At 50.6% G+C, this 7,371-nt stretch overlaps 1 long non-coding RNA gene across 3 annotated transcripts; it reads left to right on the forward strand.

Moving 5' to 3' along the window:
• Window positions 1-345: 345 nt before the first annotated feature.
• Window positions 346-3,866, forward strand: LOC120975860 (uncharacterized). Of its 3 annotated transcripts, XR_012205839.1 has the most exons (4): window positions 346-1,296; window positions 1,385-2,366; window positions 2,970-3,116; window positions 3,567-3,866. It is a non-coding gene; the product is annotated as an uncharacterized lncRNA (long non-coding RNA). The 3 variants fall into 3 exon arrangements; XR_012205838.1 differs by lacking the exon at window positions 2,970-3,116; XR_005771306.3 differs by lacking the exons at window positions 2,970-3,116; window positions 3,567-3,866 and having other exon boundaries at window positions 1,385-2,559.
• Window positions 3,867-7,371: the final 3,505 nt, after the last annotated feature.

The raw sequence follows: 7,371 nt of genomic DNA on the forward strand, positions 1-7,371 counted from the left end.
GTGTTGGGAGTGGCAAGGTCATTAGGGACAAGGACACTCTCAAGAATTTTGCCGGCAAGAACAATCCATCTTATGTTCTCATGAGAGGAAATGATGGCTATACCTTTGCAAAATTTGTTGGGACTAACTATAATGATTATGCTTGGACTATTTGGGTTCTCAAGACCCTTGTTGCTAACTCATGAGGACCCATTGCAAAATCTTTACCTAATAATAAAGGGTCTGTTGCGTCTGCCCGTTCACCCATCGCAGTCGTTTTGCAAATGGGCCCTCCTGTTTTTCAGAAATTTCACCCGCAGTCCCTCTTTAAGTGATATCTGGGAAATCGTTTCGATTTTACAAATTGACCCCTAAATTTATTAGAATTCAACCCGAGCTCCTATCCTCTACCTTATCCAGACGCTCCTTCTCGCACGCCCTCCCCGCCGTTCCTCCCGCCGCCTGGCCTTCGCCGGCCCTCCGCCACGCAGTGGTGCGCCCGAGCTTGGGAGCGCTGCCGCTGCGTCCGCGCTGGTCCTGGATCCTAGACGGTGGGCCTCCCTGACCTTTGATCCCCTTGCTTCAACGGTGGCGGCACCCGTCCTTAACATTGACAGCCCGATTCCGGCCAACTCCGGCGCCTTCCCAGATCTGCCACTCACGGGAACGGATCACTTCGCCGCCCCCTACTGATTCGCCCTGCAGCCGGCCTTCCCCGCCACCCCGGCGAGCCCCTTGGCCACCGAGAAGACGAGTTGTGCCGCCCGTGAGCACCTCTCCTGATTCCTCTCTTCCCTCTCCCGCATCGGCCGCGCGAGTTGGAGCACGCCGCCCTGCCGCGTGCCGTCGGCCATAGATGCGGCCTAGAACTACTGCCGCCCCTGCCCTGCCGTGCGCCGACGGCCATGGACCGGCTGCGCGAGTAGGAGCACGTCACGGCGGCCGCGCATGAATGCGGCCGAGAACTGCTGCCGCCCCTGAACTGCAGCCGCACCTGCCATGCGCCCCTGCCCTGGGCATGATGCTGCTGCCGCTCGGTGCTGCCGCTGGGGCGTGCTGCTGCTCGCCTCTCCGGTCCGCCGGTGCCTCCCGCCCGGGCGGTGTCCCGGGCTGACAGGGACGCGCTGCGTGCGTCCGAGCTGCTGCTCGCGTCGCGTCGCGACCGCTGCTGGAACCGAGGGAGCAGCCGGCTGCGCGCGTCTGGGGGAGCGCCTGAGCAGCTCGCGTTCGAGCTGACGGCTGCGTGCACGCCCAAGGGAGCTACCCAGTGCAGCGGCATCAGCTACCCAATGAATGCCCACAACTTTTGTTTATTAGGTTCGTAATGTTTTTGTAACAGTTTTTATCATTGAGCTTTGTTCCTTAGCTATGGAATTTTGCATAATAATTTGGAATATTCTTGCAGTTTTTTGTCTATTGCTGGTTGGTGTAATCTGCAAGAAAGTGACATAATAGTCTATTTATCAAGTCCAAAGTCCAACATTCTTTCAATCCAGAAGAAAGTTAACAAAAGCATTTCAGCTTGGAACTCTGGAAGTTGGTGCTGCCGATATGGCTGCTTATCAAGCTGGATACAGAGAGCTTCCATTTAATGATAGAAAATTTCCTTTGACCATCAGGGAGCAAAATTTCACAAAGAAATATATGAAAGTCTGATGTCCCCTTTTGAACAAAAGGTTGATCAGAAGCGAACCATGTTGGATCCAAACAATTTCATTGTTCAGGATACGCTAAAGGACCTTCGAGCTAAATGGATTGATGCAGAAGACATTCCAACTGCCAGTGAACAGCTTGCGCAGAAGAATAAGAAATAGAAACCTTCACCTAGGGACACTGCCGGTTCAAGATGAGCATGAAGCTGATACCAAACTACTGTCTCAAGATACTCCCTCTGTTGACAGTCCGAATGTTGTTAATCCTTGACAAGCTGACAAGATAGGTAGCACAATTTCTCCGACGTAATCAAGCGCAACAACGGCATGAACAGAAGGATGAGTTTGTCCTGAACTTATTATATACCATTGATTTATCATCATATTTTTCATGTTGATTGGGTTATCAAAGTACTTCTATTTTCTCATTCCAATTTGTCACTGGCAGATTCTATAGGCTTAACAAGGATTATTGTGTTTCAGCTTTTATAGATTATATACACTGTAGAGGTTATCCCATATGATTTACACGGATTTATAGAACATCAGTCTAATTTAGAGGCTATGTGTAGTGCAAAGGAAACTTAATCTGCGCCATTGCCCTGTTCTTTTATATATGTGTCTGAACTCTGGACTGAAGCAACCTATGTTGACAAGTAATCGGCACAACAATAGATGGACCCGTGTCCGCAGCCCCATGGACGATATTGCTCTCTCCAACGAAGACCGGCAAAGGTGCGTTTAACATCGAGTACCTTAATTTAGGTCATGATCTGAGAGTACACTGGCTGATGCACCCTTACAGAAATCTGGATGCTCTTGCACTTTTGGTTTTATTAGCAAATTGTTCATGAAAATATGGACGTTGTATATGTAAAGATACACTTTTTACTTGACAAGCGAAATGAAATATGAGGTTCAGACTAAATTTATGATGCCATTTTCCCATGATGCCCTGCATTTTGATGATGAGAATGTCGGTCATACTAATACGTGGAGCAAAGCAAGTTACCTTTTAATGTTTTAGTGTATTTCCCTATGATTAGAACATGCTCGTTCATGACTATATTTCTTGGTTCAGTGTTTCAAAAGCTAACCTCAGTGAGTATTCAGAAAATATTGAAGCACTAGCTGCCATACTCACTACTCCAGTGGTACGTTTTTATGCAGTCGATTCATATTTGTATTGATATGCTGAATTCGTCCACCAGAACCTAAATACGACTATGCCATATTTATCCCCAGACTCATTATTTGAACTGATCTCTCATACCAGTACATGTCAACATTACTTAGTTGTGTAGCTTCTAGATACATTTCCATTACTATCTTTTGTAGGAAGCCAGAAAATGAACATCCGCGTTCATGCGATCATTGAAGAAAGCAAGCTGCTCATCTTGACAAGTAATCAACACGACAATAGCTATAACCATGGCAGTGTCCCCAGCTAGAATATCGCTCTCTCCAATGCCCATAATGGCGAAGGTGCATTGTAACACCGAGTAGCTTTATTCAGATCATGGTTAATCTATACAGTAACATTCAATCATGTAAAGTTCAGGGAAATTGGGTTAACAACATTGTTTAACACTTCAATTTTTCAGTCTGATATAATCACGCCTTACACGCACAAGTCTTTTGCCTCTTGAAATCTATAATCCTTTGAATCTGTAAGGTCATTGCAAATTGTGTGTATGCTTCCAAATGTGGATATAAGGAAGATGTTTCCCTGATATTAGATACTCTTTTAGTCTTGTGCAAGCTTTTAACTAAGGACATTTTGGAATTCAAACTGCATGCATCTTTAGGATAGTTGAATTACTCGCATACTACTAGCTTTTTATTCCATTCCATTTCGTTTTCTTTTTTTCTCCAGTTGCAACGCACGGGCATGTTTGCTAGTGGGTACCTATAACCAAAGCTTGATTCTTGTAGGACTATGTCTCCGGTGGAACTCAATGGGTGATCGATAGTGGATGCACCAATCATATGACCGGAGAAAGGGAGATGCTTGTGGAGTTCGTTGATTCACTCAAGGCCTCTTCGAACATCTCTTTTGGTGACAATAGCAAGGGCAAGCACTACAAAAAAAGACACATCCGTGACATTTTGGGCCGAACGATTTTTTTTTCTGTCATACATATGACACTTCTATGACGATAATTGTGACAAAACCCGGTATCATCATAGATGTGGTGGGCTCCTACTTCTATGACAAAAAATCATGATAGAAAATGGGCTTTTCGTCCTGGGCGGGCCGGAGACGCAGTTGCATGACATTCTTTGGGCCGTCCATGACGGAAAAAACTGTGGTAGAAGCGAGGGCGAGGAAAATTTCGGGGAGTTTCCGGTTACGGTGGGAGGTCGGGGGCCGAGCGATGCGCGTTTCTCTCGTACACGTACGCGCGTGTGTGTGCGATGCGTTGGCTCTAACTGAACCCGAGCGAGCGTTGGGCTCTAACTGAACCCGAGCGATTGCACTGCAGGCTACGCGTTACTGAACCCGATCGATCGATCAATGGCTGTTAACTGAACCCGATCGAGCGATTCCTTTGCTACTGCTGGCTAACTGAAGCCGATCAATGCTGCCTCTGGGATGAACAGTGAGAGTTACGGGGGGGGGGGGGGGTTGGATGAACAGTGAGCGGTGGCGTTGCCTCTGGATGAACAGGGGTGCCCGTGGAGGGGTGGTTGAACAGGACCCCGTGGTGTGGAGGGCTAGATGAACAGTAGACGGTGTACCCGTGGAGGGGTGGTTGAACAGGACCCCGTGGTGTGGAGGGCTGGATGAACAGTAGACAGTGGAGGGGTGGTTGAACAGTAGCCGGTGGAGTAGCGCGCGGTGGAGGCTGGATGAACAGGAGCCCATGGAGGCTGGAGGAGGTCGACGGTAGCCCGTGGAGGCTGGAGGAGGTCGACGGTGGAGATGGACAGTATCCCGTGGAGTCCCGTTTTGCGGTACGCCACACCCCTCCCGATGAACAGGACCCCCGTTTCGACCGTAGGAGGTCCGTTTCGTCCGTTTTGCGGTACGCCACACCCCTCCCGATCAACAGGACCCCCGTTTCGACCGTAGGAGGTCCGTTTCCTTCGTTTTGCGGTACGCCACACCCTCCCGATCAACAGGACCCCCGTTTCGATCGTAGGAGGTCCGTTTCCTCCGTTCTGCGGTACGCCAGGCCTTGTTTCCATCGCCTGTTTCGTCCAAGCCCTCCCGATGAACACGACCACGCATTCCGTTCCGACCCAGCCGGTTGGCTCCCACGCGTTCCGTTGCCTCCCGATGAACACGACGCATTTTGTTGCCTTCCCATGAACACGACGCATTCCGTTGCCTCCCCATGAACACGACGCATTCCGTTGCCTCCCCATGAACACGACGCATTCCGTTGCCTCCCCATGAACACGACGACGACGCTGTTTCTCCGTTCCGACCCAGCCATGTACACGAGCCCTGGCCGTACGTATGCGCGAGTAGGCGTTCGAGACCCCGCCCGTATGTACACATACGTGGCCATATTTTCTTTCTTGCACCCTGGCCGCTGTACGTACGTGTACATGCTACGTGCGCGCCTCTACTACGACACGTACGCGCCTCTACTACGACACGTGCGCGCCTCTACATCCACCAGTATATATGTACGTACACATTCGCGACCAGAATGGCAACGCTATGTACGCTTCGACCAGGTGGGTCCCGACTGTCAGGCACTTCCTTGCGTGCGAAGATGTAGCTGGTGGGTCCCAGCAGTCAGGGGGGGCGAATCGTTTTGTTTTTTTTGCCCGGACGCACTTCCTTGTGTGCGAAGGTGTAGCTGGTGGGTCCCAGCAGTCAGGGGGGAAACATTTTTTTCGCGAAATACGGTGGCCCGTCCGGTGGGTCCCCGCTGTCAGGTGGAGGAATAATTATTTTGCACGTAATAAGGAGGCACGTCCTTACTGCGGCCGTGGACCCAGCTGTCAGCCTCTCCACGTACAGTCCACGTCCGATGGAAGCCGTTCCTTGACCATGTTGACCACGCCGCGCCGAGAGCACTAGGGCGATGGACGACGGCGAGGCCTAGGAAGGGGATGACGCGGAGCCGGGGAAGACGCGGCAGTGGATGCCCACGCGTAGAAGAGTACGAGGGTTCACTGGTTCGCTGCGGTGTGAGGCTGCCGTCGCCGCAGAATAACAGGGGGTGTGGGTGAGTAGAGGGATGGCCTGGCTGTTGGGGAACGTAGTAATTTCAAAAAATTTCCTACGCACACGCAAGATCATGGTGATGCATAGCAACGAGAGGGGAGAGTGTTGTCCACGTACCCTCGTAGACCGACAGCGGAAGCGTTATCACAACGCGGTTGATGTAGTCGTACGTCTTCACGATCCGACCGATCAAGTACCGAACGTACGGCACCTCCAAGTTCTACACACGTTCAACTCGATGACGTCCCTCGAACTCCGATCCAGCCGAGTGTTGAGGGAGAGTTTCGTCAGCACGACGGCGTGGTGACGATGATGATGTTCCACCGACGCAGGGCTTCGCCTAAGCTCCGCGATGGTATTATCGAGGTGTAATCTGGTGGAGGGGGGCACCGCACACGGCTAAAATATCGTATATCAAAGTGTGTTCTTAGGTGCCCCCTGCCCCCGTATATAAAGGAGCAAGGGGGAGGCCGGCTGCCCTAGGCGCGCCAAGGAGAGAGGGGGAGTCTCCTCCTAGTAGGAGTAGGACTCCCCTTTCCTAGTCCTACTAGGAAAGAAGGGGGGGAAGGAAAGAGAGGGAGAGGGAGAGGGAAAGGGGCTGCGCCCCCCTCTCCTAGTCCAACTAGGACTCCCCTTGGGAGGGGGCGCGCCACCTCCTGGCAGCTGCCCTCTCTCTCCCCTCAAGGCCCACCAAGGCCCAATACTTCCCCGGGGGGTTCCGGTAACCCTCCGGCACTCCGGTTTAATCCGAAACTTCTCCGGAACACTTCCGGTGTCCGAATATAGTCGTCCAATATATCAATCTTTACATCTCAACCATTTCGAGACTCCTCGTCATGTCCGTGATCACATCCGGGACTCCGAACAACCTTCGGTACATCAAATCACATAAACTCATAATATAACTGTCATCGTAACTTTAAGCGTGCGGACCCGTTGGGTTCGAGAACTATGTAGACATGACCGAGACACCTCTTCGGTCAATAACCAATAGCGGGACCTGGATGCCCATATTGGCTCCCACATATTCTACGAAGATCTTTATCGGTCAGACCGCATAACAACATACGTTGTTCCCTTTGTCATCGGTATGTTACTTGCCCGAGATTCGATCGTCGGTATCTCGATACCTAGTTCAATCTCGTTACCGGCAAGTCTCTTTACTCGTTCCGTAATACATCATCCCGCAACTAACTCATTAGTCACAATGCTTGCAAGGCTTATAGTGATGTGCATTACCGAGTGGGCCCAGAGATACCTCTCCGACAATCGGAGTGACAAATCCTAATCTCGAAATACGCCAACCCAACAAGTACCTTTGGAGAAACCTGTAGAGCACCTTTATAATCACCCAGTTACGTTGTGACGTTTGGTAGCACACAAAGTGTTCCTCCGGTAAACGGGAGTTGCATAATCTCATAGTCATAGGAACATGTATAAGTCATGAAGAAAGCAATAGCAATATACTAAACGATCGGGTGCTAAGCTAACGTAATGGGTCATGTCAATCACGTCATTCTCCTAATGAGGTGATCCCGTTAATAAAATGACAAC

Source organism: Aegilops tauschii, chromosome 1 (assembly GCF_002575655.3).
Source record: "Aegilops tauschii subsp. strangulata cultivar AL8/78 chromosome 1, Aet v6.0, whole genome shotgun sequence".
In the NCBI taxonomy this organism is placed as follows: domain Eukaryota; kingdom Viridiplantae; phylum Streptophyta; class Magnoliopsida; order Poales; family Poaceae; genus Aegilops; species Aegilops tauschii.